This window comes from Dicentrarchus labrax, unplaced genomic scaffold (genome assembly GCF_905237075.1).
Source record: "Dicentrarchus labrax unplaced genomic scaffold, dlabrax2021, whole genome shotgun sequence".
Lineage (NCBI taxonomy): Eukaryota > Metazoa > Chordata > Actinopteri > Moronidae > Dicentrarchus > Dicentrarchus labrax.
Window position 1 is genome coordinate 244405 of NW_026136721.1, and position 20435 is coordinate 264839.

Consider the following 20435-nt stretch of genomic DNA (forward strand, 5'->3'; position numbering starts at 1 on the left):
GCTGCCCCCTGAGGTCAGACGGCAGACGACAACCACTGAGGTTGGTGTTGGCTTTACAACTTAACTACTCTCTTCCTGGTTTGATGCCGGTGGATGTGAGAGGAACAGAGTGTTCCACCGCACACGGCTTTATGTCGTCATGTCTGTGACGTGGTTTGGCTCCACTATCCATGCGTCTTCAAATCCCATGAGAGCGCTTCAGAAGCGTGTTGCCTGCCCGTGTTTGGGTTTCTCTGCTTAAAATCTCCTCTGACTGATTGAGATGAATTTTGGTCTCATGCTACAGTGTTGATGTATTGTGAAATCTGATCCGGAGTCTGCACACTGAATTGAATTTGGGGGTATGAAACAGGGAAAGGGAGACTTCATAGTTCATGGTTGTTGCTTTGAGAAAGAGAGAGCAATGATAGGAACTCGACGTCTGCTTGTATAAAGTTTTAAAAGAAGATTTCAACCAGATAAACAAAGAATTTAGATAAAAACATTTAAAGGAATAAAAGACTGTAGACTGTGAAGTATGTTTTAAGAAAGGACTTCTTAAAGATCTCTGACTCAGGTGACATGCTGTTATCAGACTGGTTGTTCCAGAGCCTCTGGACCCAAAATAAGACTTTTCTCTGTAAATCTGCAGCAGGTTTAAAGTCTCTGTTTGGACATGAAACACCACCAGTGGCTGCCTGTGAATTTAAAGACGAATGATGATTTGGAAAATTGTCTTCCCCGCTGTCCTGTAACAGCACTCTGTTTTCTTCTGCCGTCCGTCGTGTCTTCAGCTTTAAAGATGTTCTTGAGAATATTTATTGTCTGGAGGATAAACTGCGGCTCTCGTTGACTGTTTCTGCCGTCATCTGTCAGACGCTTACAGTAAACAGGCAGTTGGGTGGAGATAGACGGCCAGAGGTCAATAGCTCCTAATGGTCTGCTGCCTTATCCACTGCAGCATCTACTGGTGCACTGTGGGTAAACACTGATAACAAGACAATGTTTTTCTTTGTCTTAGAGCTCGTAGCCTCCACTCAGCCACTTTCTGCACTTAAAATAACCCCCCACTTTGGATTTATCTTTTCTCTACTTCATCTCTCTTTTCATTCCTCCCTTTCTCCATTTTTCCTCTTTGTATCCATCATTCTCTCGTCGACTTTCATTTTTTATCCCCTCCAGTATTCTCCTGGCCCGACATTATCACTCCTTTATTTTTTTCCCATTTTTATCTCCACTCTTATTTTTCCAGTTCTCCAGCAGTCTTAGTTTTGTTCTTTTCTCACTCTTGATTTCTTTCCCGTTTAATAATTAGTTCACAGCCATAATAATATTGCAATGGAGGATCAGTACAGTTTTTCTTATTTGTCCAGTCAGAAGTTACATTTTCAAAACTGTTCAGAAACTCAAACACACAGAAAAACAATAAAAATGTGCAACAAAAGCAAATATTTCTAGGAAATAATAATAATAATTTATTTTAAATTCTAATGAAAAGCAATCGATATACTTTATATTCTATGAAAGCGTATCAATATGTTGAAAAGTATGTTTGTGAAGTTTCTGATGGAGTCAGAACTGTTACCTTCAGGTTATAAACTTTATGATTTATTGTTTTTCAGGAAATTGAAAACTCTAAAACATCATTAAGAAGTCCTGAAAATATCTAAAAAATTACTTTTCTGTCAACGTGTGGCCAGATACTGGAGGATACATGACTCATAGCTCAAGACTTATGTTATAAAACACTTGATGTGGACTTTTGTGTTCTTGCCCCCTGAACAAACAACGTCGTGGGCACAATTCAATGTCATGATGAAACATGGCAACATGATGTTGTTTGTGGTTAGAGTAACCACTAAATAATCAAACTCTCTCAGAGATTCAGAGAGAAATCCATTTTCCATAACACAGACCGTGATGTCACCCTCCCTGATATTAAACCTCTTAGAGATCCAAAATGGAAACTGATGAAATCCCAAATAAACAGTGAGGTCCAGAATCAACAAACAGTGCCTGTTTGCTGAACTAACGCTGCATTGTTGCTCCATCCATCACATTGTTTGAAATGTTCTCCTCTTTTCAGCTCTTGGAGGTTGAGAGAACGTCTCCAGTAACATGTTGACTGAGATCAACATTATGTTTTGTGTTTCCAGGAGCTAATTTGGCTCTTGAGACAGTGGTAATGGGGGACAGATGCAGTCCTGCTGCATGGGGGACAGTTCAGCCACACGAACAACCCCTCGCACTGCGCTCACTGACTGACAGCTGATCCTGAGGTTCAGGCTTGTCGTAACCGCTTCAGGTGTTAGTCTGTCAGTCCTCTGCTTCCTTTCTTTTCTGTCCTCTGGGCTCATCCCTGCATTCTCAGACCTTTCAGCTTGTCTTTGAAGCAGCAGATTAAGCAGAGAGCGTGTTGAAACTCTGTTTCAGCTGAGTATTTGAGGTTGTTTGGTACATAAATGCCGAGCGGTTGAGTGAAAGGTTTAGCTCCATGTTTGCATTTACGTAGTAGTAAATCATGTGAAAAAGGGAGACAGGTATGAGGTGAAGTGAGGACACTAAAACATTAAAACATTTCTTTCCGAATGAAACACTGAATATTAAGTAATCGTAAAGTGAAGTAGAGAACGAACAGGTTTTGAGGTCATGACATGAAATAAATGAGCAGGTAAACTTTTTAACCGCGAGCCAGATTGGTTTTATGAGACGTCGTTAAGGATCATTTGCTTCATTTGGACTCAACTTCTGCGTGCTTATTGTTGACCGGTATCTCTAACTGGAACAATATGTTGAGCTAACTGATGAATGTTTCCTGGCTGCTGAGTAGAAACCTGCAGTTTGGAATGAATTATTTAGTAATAATATGTTGAAGTGTACATTTTTTTACTCCGGTCACACAGTAAATATTTTTACACTAGTGCCACTATTTAAAAAGGTTTCAGAATACGTCATTCCCCTCCACCTCACTCTGTTTTAGGGGGACTCTCAATATGCACATTTATACGTCCACTGTGTGTAGGACTGTGATGTCGTGGGATAAAGATAAAAATACACTCTTGGGAAACTCTAAGCTCATTCATCTCAGAGACATTAACTCTGGTGCTGAAAGCCGCTCCGCATGAGATCCCAGGATGGAAACAAACCTCTTATTTTGGGCCGCAGCAGAGAAAATCGCCTCTTCCACGCTGACAGACATTCATCTTATTGCCTGAATCAAACTCCGCTGTCTGGTTTGGTGATTGGTGGCGAGTTCCTGCTGACAACAAATGTTCAGTGACTTCAGCTCAAGTTTCCTGCCAATATTTTTCATAAAGAACTGAGTTTCTACTGTGATGTTGAAGATAAAACAATAATTATTAGTTTTATCACAAACACACCTTTATTTCCTCGATATTCCTCTTCCATCCTGACACAGAATAAGCAACGAGAAGGTTTTTCTTTATTGGGAAACACATGAAAGAGGAGCAGTATTCCCGCTGCTATCCCCCTTTCTGCCCTGATGTTAATATTACAACATCAAACAGAGTTATAATGTAAAATTCCCTATCATGTCTATCTGTATCTGTTATTTATGGCAGGTTTCTGAGAGAAAGATATTGATAAAAAGAGACATTTAAAATAATAAAGTATTATATTGTGTTTGGAGCAGGAGCTCCTGCAACCCAAAGGTCTGGTGTGGTGCATGATGTGGTGCCCTGAGAAATACAGCTAAGCTAACTGGCTAACACCAGCTACACGTCGCAGCAGTTACTTTACTGTCCATCAGAAAACTCTGTAAATCTCAGTGAGTTGAGGCAGAGCAGCTGGATTATATGCTATATATTTCAGTTTAAGATTTAGCATTTAGTTTGCAGTAATTTCTCTTTTATTAATGCCAACCCCTCTTAAAGTCAGCGTAGAAGGAAAATTCATAACCTGACTGCACCAGAACCAGTGGTGGAAATTGGGAAAATGCCAGAAGGCCCACCCAACTATGGACCACTTGGGCTGCCCAGACTGGGTCATCCAGAGAGGAAGGTCCTCCTCAGCCCCCATCCTCCCTCTCCACATCCTCAGACGGTCCACTGACAGTCGAGGTTTTGTAGGTGAAGACAGAAGATAATGGTGGACCAGTCTGAGTCAAAAAGAGTAGTCTCGCCTACGCTTAAGTGATTTTCCTGCTGGTTATGTCAGGGTACTGCAGTTTGGGATGCTCCCCAGCCCGGCATTAGCATTATGGACAATCTGAAAGGAATGATGAATTGCCAGACACAGATGCACTGCTCTATAAATAGTTTGTCGAATTAGACAGAAGTAACGGTGGTTATTCCTGACTAAACCCTCATTTGTGCTAGCATTATATAAGGGGAAATCACTGATTGTGTGGCAGGTGCCATCAATCAATAGAGAACCTGCGTAAGGAAGGTTTTTTTATCCGTAAACATACTTTCAGCTCGAGTATCAATCTAAGAACCTTTTTTTAAATGACGCCCTAAAGCTTCAGTCGAATATTGTGGTCGAACAGCGTGTACGTTTTGTGATTCACTGTATTCATCAGAGCATTTCCTGCATTGTAATTGTTAAAGCTCAGTCACTTCCCTTTACAGTCTCCATATTTCTGAGTCTGCAGACCCTCTGTGCAGCTCTGCACACATGGTTTCTGTTAAAGCAGAAATCTGTATGTTTCTGGTGATCTTTTGACTATTTATGGTCTAATGGCTGATCTGTTTCATGGTCTAACTCTGTCCCTACGTGTCTCTGGCATTCCTCTGCCTATTTATGGCCTGATGCTACATTTTTTATGGCCTACCTCTGTTTTTCTGGTTTGTTCCTTGAGAGCAGAAGGTTATCTATAGCCTCTGACTCTGTGAGCCTCTATATTTCCTCTCAGTCTGCTTGTCAGGAGTCTAACTTGGTACATTTATGGTGTTGAAATACAAACCTAAACTCAGTCCTGTCTGCATGTTCCTTAAAAAGAAGGTGAATTGCCAGAAATAATTAATTTCTTTTATAGAATTAATTTGGAGTAACGGTTTGTACAATGTAAATGTATGGGGAAAGGTCTTTTTGGAAGTTTGACACTCAAAACAAACACGCTGACGGCGGTGGTGTGAGCTGCTCCGACAGTGTGATGGTCTCTCTGTCCCCTCTGGCAGGAAGACTTCAGTCCTGTCTATGAGGAATGACACAAACACACTGTTTACACGCTGCAGGCTGACAGAGCGCAACAATGCCGACGGCTAAAAGAACCTCCCTGGTGATACTTTCAGTGTTGAAGACAAAGTTTACACAGTGTTTCATGTTCGGTCTGACTTTCATTCTCTTTCTTTTCTTTCTTTTTTAAACAAATCCTTAATTTTTACATTTATTTTTATTTGAGATAACTTCTACCTCTTGAATACACAGTACCTCACACAGTGAGTCCAGAGAACAGTTCCAGCAAAGGAGGTTAATCAGAGTAAATCAGAAGTAAAACCAGACAAAACATAACTTGACTGCGCCAGTTGGAAACTGTTATATAAATACAGGTGATTGGATGAACCATCTGTCTATCACAGGCGAACTTCAACTACTCAGATTCAGCAATGCAAAAAAAAACAGATTAAAACAAACATAAGAGCTACTGGCTGCTACTGTTCTGGTTTTAAGTTTTGTTCCTGTTTTATTTTGTAGTTTTACCCCTCTTGTGTCTTGTTCTACTTCCCTTCCTGTCTTTGTGTGTTTCCCCCCAATTTTGATTGTTTGCCCCACCTTGATTGTGTTCACCTGTGTCTCATTAGTCCCCTCACTAGAGTATATATTGTCTTTGTACCTTGTGTAAATCGTCCTGTTGAACTGTACCTTACCTGTTCATGGACTTTGGCTCTGTAGTTGGAACTGCTACATCTACATGTGCCGCCGTTGCCATAGAAAACCTGCGGTTGTGAAACATGGTCTTGAGGCTGCCTCCAACAAAAAAACTTCCTTTGCATCAGCAGATCAAACAGCAGGAATTGAGAGCAGCAGCATGAAAAGAAGGAACTAAAAGCGGCTTTGAAACACTACTGTAAGTTTGGTGGCTGATGGATGGAGTACATCCTCTGTCTGTGACTCTGATCCTGACAGATTTATGGCGTCTGATTTTTAAATGTTCAGGCCCGGAGGTTCTCTGTGGCTAGAGTCTGTGGCAGATGTTGAAGTCAGCAGCTGCTGCTGAATCAATCCTAACTATGAGATAAATACAGAAAGCCGACGGGAGGATGAAGCTCAGGTAAACCCTGGACCTGTTCTCCGTTCAGTTGATTTACAGCTGCTGAACTCCCCACAGACCACAGACAGAAATTAATGAATGTTTGATGAATGACTCCACCAGCAGGACAGAATCATTGTATCGATTGAAAGGAGGGATGGAGAACGAATGTATGTAAGTTACTCTTTCAGAAGTCCGATGCAGCTTTCAGTCACTAGAAGCACATTCACGCTGTGTGGTACTTGTGTTGTCACGTTAGCTAAGCTGGTAGCTCAGAGAGGCTAACTCTCTGGTGTCTGTGGCCACAGTCTGCGGAGTCGAGATGTTGGTTTTATAGAAGCAGGAGTGAAAGCCACCAGATCAGCCAATAGCAAAATTAGATTGTAAAAGCCGGTTTCAACCAGTAGAGGGTGGTTGCTGTGCGTTTCTATAGCAAAATATGTAGAATTCAAATACTTTAATCAACAACACAATTAAATACCCAGATACCGAGGTTTTCAGCTGGGGTTTAGTAACAAAACAACAACATAACACTCCTGTTTATTCCCGTATTCACGGTGCTCAAACCTAATGAATAATGTCCGAAGTTGACCCTTCCTACGCCCCTTTTTGGAACCTCAGTCAGCTAATGTTGGCAAAACGCTAGCTAATCTACATCAATACAAGAAACTAGATGGGACACAAGTGTTGGCAGCTCTTCTCTCTCTCTCTCTCTCGTGCAGCCAAATCCTTAAATGTTTCCCTTCATAAATCAGTGAAATGAAATCCAAAACCGATTTGTTATTCAGAAAATAACTGCTCATCAGTCTGCTCACATATCCGCCGCACTAAATCCTTTCTTCATAATCACAATGGCTTCAGAAATTGATGAACACACACACAAACCTGAACAAAGTTTCCTGGCAAACAATCAGGCGGTTTGAGGTTGAGGGTTTTTTTTTTTTTTGGACGGTTGCTCGGGGCAACTGGCTGACGGACAGGTCAGTAATGGGGTTTCTGTACCCACAATGCTCTGCAGTGTGGCATCAGGCCTGCAAACACCAAAGTCACACACACACATAACAAGACACAATTTCTTTATTTTTCCTGTATGACGTCTCCTCATTACGATAATGCAACTCTGACTGACATGAATGCAGACTTCATGTTTACTGTGATGGATGACTACAGTCATTATACTGACATCATTCACTGTTTTCATATTTATACTTACATACATACTTTTTATCTATCACATCGTCACTAATCACGGATGTACACGTTTACTTACGTTCATGAACGTGACTACGTAGCAGGCTGATGTTGAAACAAAAACATTACAGGATACACAAAACTCATTTTAAAAATCTGTTAGTGTTTTTAATCTGAAATCTGGTTGTATTTTGATTGTGAAAATCTACATATTTTCTGGCGTGGCAAAATGGCTCAACAGCGCCCCCTTAATGCAGCCCGAGACACGTTTCACCGATGTGTATGAAAATCAGTGCAAACGCGTATCATGACCAGATGAACAAAAAGGCCTCTTGGACCAATACCCCGAACCCAACAGGAGGATCGACTTCAAATGTGATCAGTCTATTTAAAGACCATTACGATTAAAAGTTCTGCTATTTGTGCGTCCAATAGCGTTTCAACGTATCACTGTGAAACAGGAAGTTGTCATAGCTTCAGTGTACTTTGTCCGATCTCAACCAAAGTTAATGTTCGATAAGAGTACCGCCCTAAACATGTCTACACCAGATACACGCAGACTTTGAGGCCAGGTCATCGCTGCTTGTAGTATTAGTATTGATCGTATTAGTATTAGCTGTCCACTTGTGATCTGATGTTAATATCCGGTGTAAACAGACTGTACAGGTGTTTATGTTGTCTACCCCATTCAAATACAATCTGCACCCAGGGTGACATTACAGGAGAAAGGCTAACACACACACACGCTTTACCTGAGCTGATTTATACCACATCCAGACAAATTTATCACGGCCATATTTCATATATTTAATTAGAGCAGCATCGATCACTGTCTGCTCGTGTAATATCTGCACTTCACTGTGTACTTCAGAGGCTCCATCCATCTTACGTGACGTGTGATAATTAAAGTGGCAGCTGATGTAAAGACTCTCTGTTCTGTTAGCAGCTGTTTGAGTGCAGTGCGGGACAGAAATTACAGTGTTTAACCTTCAGTTAACATCGCTGCCGCTCAGACTGAAGGAATTTAATCAGCTCCGCTCTCAGTCAGGGTTTTTAGTCTCAGGTGAGTTCAGAGTTTGACTTCCTTTAATGTCAGAGGCAGAAATGATCTCAACGGATGAGCTTCAGAGGAGGAATGTAACTGAGGACATTCAGAGAAATTTACTTGTACCGTACTTCTACTTCACTACATTTCAGAGGGAAATATTGTACTTTTTACTTCACTACAATTATGTGATAACTTGAAATTCTGATGATTGAAAATGTAAATACTGGACTCACATTTATCGGGTTGACACAAACACGACTTCAATGGGGGTATAAGATGATAAAATATTGGATCTTGCATTTACAGCTTTTTCTCAGTCCCCAAAAGGAAAATAAAGGCAGTTTTAACGTGATAAATTATCTCCAGCGACACTTTGACAGCAACCTCTCACTTCCTGTACATATGTAGATGTGAACGACACATTTTTAAGATCATCAAAAATCATTCTACTCATGAATTTAAGTCATTTGCAATAATAAAGTCAGGAATAAATTGTTTATCCCGCTGTCAACCAGCGCCATCACTCATCTTGACAAGCTGTCATTTAGACTGAGGCAACCATCTGGAAGACCTCCACAGGCTGTCAACCACAGGAATTTGGCACCTTTTAAACAAATAAACGTGATTCTGTGAACAGCTGAAATATACACAGGTTGTAGGGGCTTTAATCTGCTAATGTTTGGTTTAAGGTTCACTCCTCTGATCGCTCATGGTTTCAGTCAGCTGCTGGAACTTCTGTCAAACTGTTCTGGACTCAAACGCTACGTCTAATTCCTTCCAATAACAGATGAACGCCAAACATGAGCAATCTGTCGTCTCCCGACTCCTACTGCTTGTCAAACTGCTGCCGTTGCCAAGCAACAACAGAAAGCCCGATTGGACCGTCTGTCGAAGTGAAAATGTTTTTTAAATTTAGCGACAATCAGATTTTCAGCTCAGTTTTGGAAGAAACACCAGCAGAGAGACAGAAAGGCCAGTGCTACAGAAATAAACACATCATTACAATTAAAATGTGTGAAATATATATAAAGGAAACTTTAATACAAGAAATTATAAACTCATTATTATAATTTATTAATAAGAGTTTATTTCATTTTTTCCCCAATAAATTTGATGTCATGCTGCATTTTATTTCACAATATCCCTTTAATGAATGAAAAGGCTGTTTTGAAATAAAACAGTCTATAATAAAATAATAATGATATCCTATACAATTCAAGATTTAGTATGTTTTTCAATTATTTCCACAAATTGTTGATTCATTTATATATTTTGTATTTATTTCAGAATGTCTTTTTCATATATTTATATTAAACACTTTGAGTTTCCACACAAATATTTCAATTCAATTCAATTTTATTCATTAAGCGCCCAATCACAACAGAAGATATGGAGGATTCGCTAACATGCAGCCAGTTTCACTCGGTGAATTAAGGATTTATTTCCACCAAACCAGTTTTGGTGAATGTTGGAAACACTAACAGAGACAGTTTTGGTGAGTTTTTTAGTCCGAGATGCAGATGGTGGTCTAATTGCAAGGGAATTTATGCTACAACCTAAAGTTGGACTTAATCCACTACTTTTGTCAATTTCCTCCGTTACAGCTGAAGCAAATTATGAGTAGGAACAGTTTAAACACCGCCATGGTTTCTTGATCTGTATTCAGCCATGTGTGCTGTACGGATAGGGAAAGAAAGGGAGGGAGAACAGAAGGTCAGAGAGACAGAGAAAAGAGAGGATAGATAAGAAAGGAACAGAGACACTTAAAAGAGCGAGCAGCAGTGTTTGAGAAGAGAGCTGCATACCAACGAGGAGGCCTGCAGGGTCAAAGCCGTCTGAACGTCAACAAGCCTACATCTCTGCTATTCTCTCTGAAGCCATGACTGACCCCAAAACAGTCTCTAACGACGCCGGCTTCGAGCGGCGTGTTCAAACTGCCGCTCCGCTTCTGAACTTCATGTTACACTCGGATCACGGCAGAAAATATCCACCCTAACAAGGTCTTTAATCTGCAGTTCCTCATTAAAGCGGCGCTGAATAAAAGACATTTTGGGGACAGTCCGACCAAAAAGCTGTGAGTCTGAAAATGGCTCTACTGGTTCTGTTTTTATTGATTCAGGATCTGGTTTTGAGTCTTGTTGTTGAACAGGAAAATAAACCAGATTTATTATGTTCAAAGTGTTTTTTGTGAGTTTATTGCTGGTAGAATATTATCCAAGTGTGCCAGCAAACTTGAGTTGTTGTTGTCAGAAGGGCTTTAGAGCTTTCTGTTGGTGAAACAGCGAACTGTTGATCTCAATCAGCAACTATCTGACAATAGATGCAAACTTTCTGTCCAGTTTTATTTTTGATGCTCTGTTGACGCTGCTAGTGTCGCTAACTGTGCATGTGTATGTTTGCATGAGCCTCGTAGATCCCAATCAACTTGTGGGTTCTTTTGGTTGCATGTTAACCACAGAGCAGACAAAGCTTCAGCACTCTCCTCAGAATCAGCCTTTTGTTCTGTAGGTGTGTGTGTGTGTGTGTGTGTGGTCTGTGTGTGCGCCGATATTTGCATGCTTCCCGTCCCGCCATCACGCTCTCTTTAAGATGAGCAGGAGTGTTCTTTGTGAGGTTGAATGTGAGTTTTGACAGGTTTTAAAGCCCGCAGCCATAACATGAGTCAGCACAAAGCAGCTTCAGCTCTCTAATTGCATCTTTGTGTCAAAATATTCTACGGATCATGAAATATTCACCCTCTCTAAAGGATGCTAAAACGACAAACTGCAGTCGTATGAATGAGTCTGATGAACCGTTGCTCTCCGTCAGATGTGTGAGTGTGGGAGTTGTCTGTTTTTATGTGGATCAGCTTTATAAATGTTCTTTTAACCAGCGTTATTGACCCATAAACTACAAATCATCTACATATTCTATGTTCTATATGTCGTTGAGTTGCGTCAGCGTTGTGGTTGTCTGCCAGAAGCTGTCATACATTGACTGTTGATCCAGTCTGAAGCCACATTGTTACCATCCACTGTTTAGATCTTGGTGATTTTTAACTCTAGATTTGAAGTTATCAGAGAAACAAGCTGAGCTAACGTTAGTAGGCCTCCACCAGGTTACCCGACCTGGTGGAGGCCTAATAACTAATATTATCATATCGATTTTCATAGAAACTAATGAGTGAAACCAGCTGCAGACAGGAAAAAAAAGGCTGTGATGTTAATTATCTGCAATTTTGATCTAAATGTGCAAAACATATATATATATATATATATATATATAAAAGTATTTATTGTCCTCAAATGTTTCTAATTTTGGAAAAAAAAAACATTTCAGCTGACATTACTGCATGCATTAATCCTGTGAATATAACTATACCAACGTTTGTCTCTGCAGCTACTTTATGTCTGTTTTTACTGCCAGAGAAATAGCCTCCAGACATGTTTCTTTAATCACTATTATTATTTAGTCCTTGCTAGTACAAATATGAAGTGATGCCTGCAGGGACAGATAGCAACTGATAAAGAAAAATTAAGTGATTTATGTATTTTATGTGTTTGTGTTTCACTGCGTGAGTGGTTGCATGCAGGCTTGTTGTTGATTTCATTGGCTTTATATCGCCTCCGGCTCCGTTTAACCAATCCCCGCCTTTAAAAAGCTTCCTCAGACATGACTGCTGAGTGTATTTTTATTTTGTTCCACTGAAGCTCTTCTTTTGCTCGCCGCTAAAAACCTGCAAGTCCAAACAATCTGGAACCTCACGCAGAATTCCTTCCCAGAAATGTGTAACTGTCCACGTTAAAGGGGGCTGACCTCTGCACTGCTGTAGTGCTCGAGTCTCCTCTCAGTCACAACATTTTTAAAACTGTCTCAGACTTGGCTTCGACTTGGCCAGCGAGTCCGGCAATATATTTGTTTGTTTTTAAGTAACTTCCTCCTTCAAAACAAAACCACTTGGCTCATTTTACGTGTCGGACTGCTATGATTGGTGATAAAAATGTAGATAATTTAACAGATGACAACAGTGTACTCGCTTATTCCTACTAAATATTACAGAGTCTTCAGCGCAGACTCCTTGGCAGCCATTTTTCTCCCCTCTTTACTTCTCCTCCGCCTCCTTCATGTTCTACCACAGTTAAATGGAGCGACATCAGGGCGAGAGCTGCTGTTTATCAGCTGACGGACGAGTGCAGTCGCCCAATAACTGGCCACGTGGGTTTAGCGCCTCATTAAGTCGGCAGCTGTAAAGAACAGGCACCTGATCGTTTGGCGTGTTATTGAGGCCAACTGCCGCCAAATCGCTCGGTGCAAAGTTTACGTGTGTGTTTTGGGGAAAAGGGCGTGTACGTGTGAGTGTGCATACTGTGTGTTCATTAGCAGGGAAACGGCGGTGCAGACTCACCAGCTGTGAGTTCAGCATACACTTCCAGTGAACTGACCTTGAGGGCAACCAGTCCACCCACGCCAAGTGTGTGTGTGTGTGTGTGTGTGTGTGTGCAGATAGACTTCACTCACATGCAGTGGTGAATACAAGCCATTCAGCCCACACCTCATACATCCCACAGGCTGTAAAAATCACACTATTGTTCTCGGAGCTTTCAGCCTGCTCAGCACAACAAGAACACTTCTGCAGTGTTGATTTACACTGCAGGCTCGTGGGAATACTGTACATTACTGCACTTGACCTCTGACCTCCTGTCACTAGTGATGAATCACTCGCTGTCGCCCGTTCAAGGGCTAGGGGTGATGGGGTGATACTTTTTACTTAATGTGATTCTCTGTGGAGCGCTGCAGGGATGACGTCTTTTCGTAGTCCAACCAGGAAGTTAGCATCGACCCACAAAGAGACAATGGGGTTTTTCCATTGGTGTGCAAATGTTTATGATACTTACATGTTTTGTTCATCTTAACCTTATATTCTATTCTGATGGATCAAACTGATTCTGTTGATTACCTCACACTGACGGACATACTGTTACTGTAAATGTGATCGTCAGAGGTTAGAAACTAACGTTAGACTATTAAAAAACAACAGCATTTAAAACGGTCACATGACTTCAAACGTGCCACCACTAAACTTCCAACTAGTAATTGAATGTTCTAATTAAAACGTAGAACAAACGTAGAATTGGATCCACTCCCTCCGGACATAAAAATGGCTTATTCTAGATCAGGGAGAAATGAATTAATTGTAGTTAGTTAGCAGCTAACCAAAACCAGCAATAAAACCCCCTCAGTCCTTTATTTCCTGCAGTCAAACTGTCCTCCGTCAGCATCAGATGCTGCATTCAGTCCCGGTCTGGACCTGCTGTTCACTGGGAGCTCCCCCCCGACAGAGTCAGGGGGACGTAACACCTTGTGGTCCTTTCCTTACTGACTGTTATTACAGGAAATACATAAATGTGCAGAAGCAAACATGTCTCTGATTTCTGTTTCAGCTGGACTTTAAGTTTAATAAAATCCAGCCTCTTAAAGGTTAGTCTGTCATTTCATTGACTCAAGGATGTACCCACTGTACTTTAAAAAGATTTTAAAGAAGATCTTTTGTATACTATAAATGTCTCACTTTGTTTTCTTCTTAAGAATGTGTTTCATTTGTTTGTAGTTTTCAGGAAAATGCTTCAGGCTCCTAATTCCAGAAAAGGCTTTCCAGCTTTGGCAAGTTCAGACAAAACGTTTTCTACACAAACCGCTCGAGCTTTGTTACAAACGCCTCTCGCACTCTGCTGCGGCGGTGCTCGCTCGGCCGTCTGGCTGAGGCCTTTTGGGCTCGATACACACAGGAATGTCATTAAGGCGTTTTAATGTTCCTTGTGTGTTCGGGCTTTACCATTATGGAATGTAATGGTGAGAGCCGAACAACAAAGGCCGCCTTTCACTGTGAGCGAAACCGTCCGAAACGTCTCAGCTTTCACTGAGGAAAGACTTCACCCACTGGAGTTAAAGTATTACTGTAATACATCCGAGTGCACGCAACAGCGGGATTCTTACAGTACTGCATTCACAGTTTTACTGAAGTTTAAGAAAGATCAACTGTCAACTGTAAAAGTAATTGGAGAGGAAGGAAGGAAAGAGATACGTAAAAGAAGGGAATGTAGGACATTACGAGGGAAGACAAAACAGAAATATAGGAAGAAAAGAGGGAGAAATTAATGAAAGGGAGGAAGGAGGAAATTAGAAAGGAGAGAAGGAAGAAAAGAAAATGACAAAAACATGTAAAAAAAAAAAAAAAAAAAACAGCTAAAGAGAGAGAAGAGGGACGGAAAGAGGTGAAAGTGAAGATATAACTTTATTAATCCTGAAGGAAATTCTGGTGCCAGAGATGACTCAAAAAAAACATTAACATAAAAATAAAAGAGTAATAAATAATAAAAAGTGCATAAATGCTAACACCTGTGCAGAGTCTGGAACAGCAATAAAGGAAAGAGACGTTTAATAAAATAAATCAACTACAATAAAAAGTGGTTGAGAACAAAGCAGGACTGATTACAGTTGATTCACAGCCTTTAATTGTGCAATAGTAGTCATTTGTGAGCAGGTGCTGTCCTGTATGTAGGAAAACAGAGGTAACCCTGAAATAAGACAACAAGGAATAAAGCAAAGAAGGAAGGACAGAGCTGAAGAGAATTAAAGTAGGAAGATGACAATATGAGAAAAAAAGAGAAATGTTAATTAAATGAATGTTGAGGAGCTGCAGAGGAATAAAAACTATATGTTTCTTTGAAATTGAGTGGAGGGAAAGGAAAATGTCCCCGATTGGAAACACTCAAGTAAAAATAATGAAATAAGAATCCAGGGTTAATATGTGGAACCATATTGGTTCCCTCTGCGGTGGCGCTGCAGTTTGGCAAACGGACCCAGAGTTCATTAGCAGACCTCAATGTTTCAGTCTGGAGCTCATTTGTTTCTGCCGTTAGCTCGAGGGGAGTCGGCCAAGTAAACACTCTGGATCGGTGTGTCGTTAGCTGGCATGAATCAACTCTGAGACTTGGCGTCGACGCGAGATTCCGATGACAGCGACCGACAGACTCTTAATTGAATCCACGTTGTTGGTCTGGACTCTGGCACTCGCTGCCGGTCACCAGATCCAACCCGGCGAGACAGACAGTGTTTACTGTCAGCGCTGGAAGCTTCCTAAACTGCCACTGGGTGAACATCTGCACACACCGGCTGCTGCTGGATGCATAACGGGCCGAAAACCACCATCCCAGAACAAACGAGGAATGTCCCAGCAGGAGTAAAATATTCACTATGGCGACATTTGAACCCCGATTACAGGAGTTACAGGAGAAAGCTGGACTGAAAGACGTGAGGCAGATACTGAGTGAAGGCAAAATGTGAACACACAGACATGAAACACACTGATATCCTAATAATAATAATAATGTAATAACATCAATCTGAGCCCGTCTGGGACAAAAATAACTTCTAATGGACGGACTTTGACGGTGTATTTGTTCCTATGACTCAGCGTTAACTTACGTTGCTGCTCACAAATACTTTCACATCTACACTGGTGAATTAAGAATTTATTTTACATTCAACATTGGTGATTGTTGGAAAGACTTTTTCTGATTTGTATTTTCTTTAAGGTTGAAATTCTGATGTTTACGGCGCCCAGTTGCCCTGAAGGATTTTACATTGTCGGCAGTTATGTGTTTTTTTGTTGTCCCCATTTGGGAAAATAGGCTCCAGGTTGAAAAATACATGTTTTCCTTTAATACTTGAAACAAAGTTGGAGACAATCCATTAAAAACCCAATCATTTATATATTCTGGCTGCCGGCTTCAGTCGGGCTCAGGACAAAAATGTTGCTCTCAGCTGGACTTCACTCGTCTGCAATCTAATATTGTTATTATTGTTTGTCTTTTGTTATATTATATTATGTTTTGTGTAATGAAAAAAGTTCCAGATCCAACATTAGGGAATATTTGCAATTCCTTACATGTCCCTGCATTGTGCATCCTAACAGTAATATAGTAACATAGAACATCTCTTTTTTTCCTCCCAACATTAAAAATATTCCTCCAAAATGATCTCACTTAGCACTTGTGTGTGCAACCTTTTAGCGTATGCACACTCACAGATGCATGCAGAACAAACACTCACACAGCAGCGAGTGCACTGTGGGAAAGTTTACAGGCTGCAGGGTCGGAGGAGGAGGAAGCAGCTGGAGTGTGATGTGATGCAAGGCGGAGGAAATCCAGGGAATTAGAGCGGATATGTGAAGGCTGCAGAGCTCACAGCGCTGGAATAAAGACCAGACTCTGCAGATGTCCGAGTCCACTGGGAGACCCCCAGTCCTCCTCGTAACGAATGAGTCGTCTGCTCCCGGCGGACGAGGCGCTCCAGGATGAAAATATCTCAAGTTTAGCACATTTAAGGCAGGTTTTAAGAATAACAATGATCAGTGCGAAAAGGATTCTGTGTGGAGCTGAACTAAAGTGGACACTGGGGAGAAACCACATGTGCAGGTCTCTGAGGTTGAAGCTATAAAAGCTATAAATCAAAAGGTGTCTGTTGATGCCACTGTGTGTGTTTCTAAGGGCGGGGCTGTAACCACAGATGAATCCATGTGAACTTCATTTTTAAACTATTACGGCTCCAATGAAAAGCTCATTTTTGCTCCATTTGATGTGCGTACATTTGATCTGCGTACATTTGATCTGCGTACATTTGACTGCTGGACAGAATCCTGAGAGTACAGAAACTTCCAGGAAAAGTTCCACATTCTGGGAAACGTTTGTCCGTCTGAGAGTAAGATGTTCAAATGGATATTAATATCTCATTAAGCTGAAATCTGGATATGATTAGCCTAGCTTAGCATAATGGCTGGAAGTGAAGGGAAACAACTAGCCTGGCTCTGTGCTGAGGGAGAAATGTGCTGGAACTATTTCAATAACGTTGTCTATCTCCTCCCCAGTATTACAGTGCGGTATCTAAGAGTTGTTACACACTCTGCCTGGAGACCTTTTTATCTTTTTTGCGTGGCTTTAGTGACATCTGGTTGTGACGATGCAGATTACAACTCCCTCGCTTCAACCTCACCTTTGAAGCTTGAAGATATGAAAATATGGTGGCAGTGAGATGTGTAAGAATTAGTTTGTTAACAGATTTGAAGAAGAAAAAATAAATCTGATCTGAGTTTGCTGTGTTTTCATCAGGTTTTTCTATTTTGATTGTATTTTCCATATTTTTTATGTGTTTTTATTGTCATTTTTGTTAGTTTTTTGTGTATTTTCTGAATTGGTTGAGTCCAGTTAATCCCACACTACTCCCTATGTTGGTTTATTTGATTCTCGTGGATTTGTGTTAGAAATTAAGATTGAAATTCATGAAATACTCAAATACCACCACTGAAAGAGTACAGTGATTAACACTTAAAAGTATAGTAATAACACACACACACACACACACACACATACACACACACACACACACACACACACACACACACACACACACACACACACTGTGATGAGAGACAGCAGGAACTATTAGCAACTCAGAGGGAGGAGGGGGGAGGATAATTGCAACGTCTCCTTTGACTCTCAACACTTCTCCTCCCACTCCCGTTGAGTCCATCAACACACACACACACACACACACACACACACAACCTGAGATCAGGAGAAACACTTCCAGGTTTTATCTGAGGGAGGAGAACGGTCCAATGAGAGCAGCAGAAACCAGACGGAGATTAAAGGAGACAGCTGAGCACTGAACTCTTTGTCTTTATGTTGTTTATGGTGAAACCGTCGTATACAGTGTATCGTATTACTAACTTAAGATGTGACTATATATATGTCTGTCTTATCTTTTAACCACATTCAAAATGTGGTTGTGTCTTTTCAGCATAGATTAGCTTAGCATAGCATACAGAGCAAGTACAGAGCAGAAAGGGGCGGGACTTAGGACGTGAACCTGCTGGTGTGGCGTATGAAACGGCGTCTGGCCCGTGTGGAAGCAGCTGATCCTCCTCGGGACCAGAAAGAATCCAGCTGCACTTTGAAATATTAACATTGTCTCAGATTTATAGACCATCTGCAGATGTTTACGGCTCAGGAAACAGATGAAGGGCTAACTGTCCGCGTTATCTAAACTCTCCCCTTCAACATATTAACTGTCTGATGCTGAAAAGATGGAGGATCATCTGTCACCAGTCTGCTGTCATCTTTCTCTCTCTCTCTTTCTCTCTCTCTCTCTCTCAGGCCAATTAACCCTGTCTGCATACCTGTCTCTCTTATCTGTCTGCTCGTCTTTCTTCCTCAGTGGACGTCTGCCTGTCTTTCTGTCCGTCACACTTCCTGCCTCTTCTTTCGACTCATATTACCTCGTTGACTCTGGTGTAGACTGATGATTTAAATCCTGATGTTTGATGATAACACTCCTTCATAAAACATGTAAAATCTGATGTGATTGAACTCCTTATAGTAAGTTGTGTTGAGTGTTTTCTTTGTTTTGTTGTCCAGATTAATGAATTGCATGCAGATTATTGGGAATGTGGCAATTCTTTGTGTTTTTAGTGAAGTTATTTAAATAATGACTTGTTTAACTAATGCGTATATTATAATATACCTCTAGTTCTTAAAAACTAGCTGCAACAGTTCTCTTTAACACTTTATTGTAACTGATGTTAATGCCTTCTGGAGGTTTGGAAGTTAAGAAAAGAAAACCAACTATTATCTCCAAAAAACAACTGATATTCATCCACATCCATCTTGAATGTTCTGATGTTCTTCTTGAGCAGAGCTGAAGTTAAGGTCTTTTTGCCGTTGCACAGCAGTGTGGTTAAAGGGCTGACGGATGCATCACTGCTGGTATAAACCAACAGTGACGATCCGGCAGGTGTTTGTGAAGCTTGTCTGGGTTTAGTGTCTGAGCTCCTTACTGACTGATGTTTGTGTTGGAATGTGGGCACAGCGAGGATTAGCTGGGTAATCCCTGACCAGAACAACGGTAATCCTCAACCTCATCCCTCACACCTCTGGACACGGACCCCTTCAGACGCTGCTCAGGACAGGATATACGTATCTGAGTGTGCTCAGTGTTCACTGAGACGTAGAATCAACTCATCTCATAAAGAGAAACAGCCAAAATAACCTTGTCGTACTTTTAGCATTTTATAAAAGAAGTTTTTTTTTTTATTTCATTTTCCATTAACAACCAGAGATGATGTGTTAGTTCTGTCTGCTAAGAGAATAACATGAAACTGGTTGAAACACTTACTGACGTCTCCCCACATTGACTGAAATGTAAAAACACATTTCATGATGCAACTAAAGACTTCAGTTAGAGATATATTGTCAGAAATGGAATATTATATTCATAGGGTGTGTTATCATTTGTGTATAATCACCTGAATATAGGAATCATTGTGTTTGAGTTACGGCTTCCCCCAACTAAAGATTCTCCTAGTCAACTAGTTGTTACTTGTTTACGATATTTATTGATTGATTATAATCTCTACATGTGAACAGCAGTAATTATTGTAAATCAGAACAAGCAGCAAGGAGACTGAACCTTTAGTTCATCCCTAAATATCAGTCGGTCGGTCCACCACCTTGCTACAGACTGAAACATGTCAACAACTATCAGATGGACTGCCATGAAATACTTACTGATTACGTAATCAGATTAATGAACCATATAACGTAGTCAAACTCTTACTGAAGTCAGTCAGGAGAAATGTCACAAGTCTTCAGTGTTGTTCTTTGCTCTTCTTTCATTGAACAAATCCAGTTCTGATAAAACCTGAGGCCAGTAGCATCCGTGCTAACCTCTTTCACAGCCGCCATCGCTCTGTAACGAACAGCATCTCCTCGCTGCGTCACACCCCCACAGCTGCCAGTACTTCCTTAAAGGACACTGAGGGGTCCGGTACCACTGTGGTTTGGTCTCAAATGCACAGATTGCAAGGTTAGATGTTGTGCCGGCAAACAATTGTGAACTTTTAATGTCCCCATGCACATGTCGGTCTATTAATCTCCTTTATCTGGACACCTCATTGTGCATTTTCACATA

General features: G+C 40.9%; 1 protein-coding gene across 2 annotated transcripts in view; it reads left to right on the forward strand.

The window, feature by feature from the left end:
- dipk1c (divergent protein kinase domain 1C) overlaps positions 1-20435 on the forward strand; it is a 38626-nt gene that overhangs the window by 5428 nt on the left and 12763 nt on the right. The window lies entirely within an intron of this gene.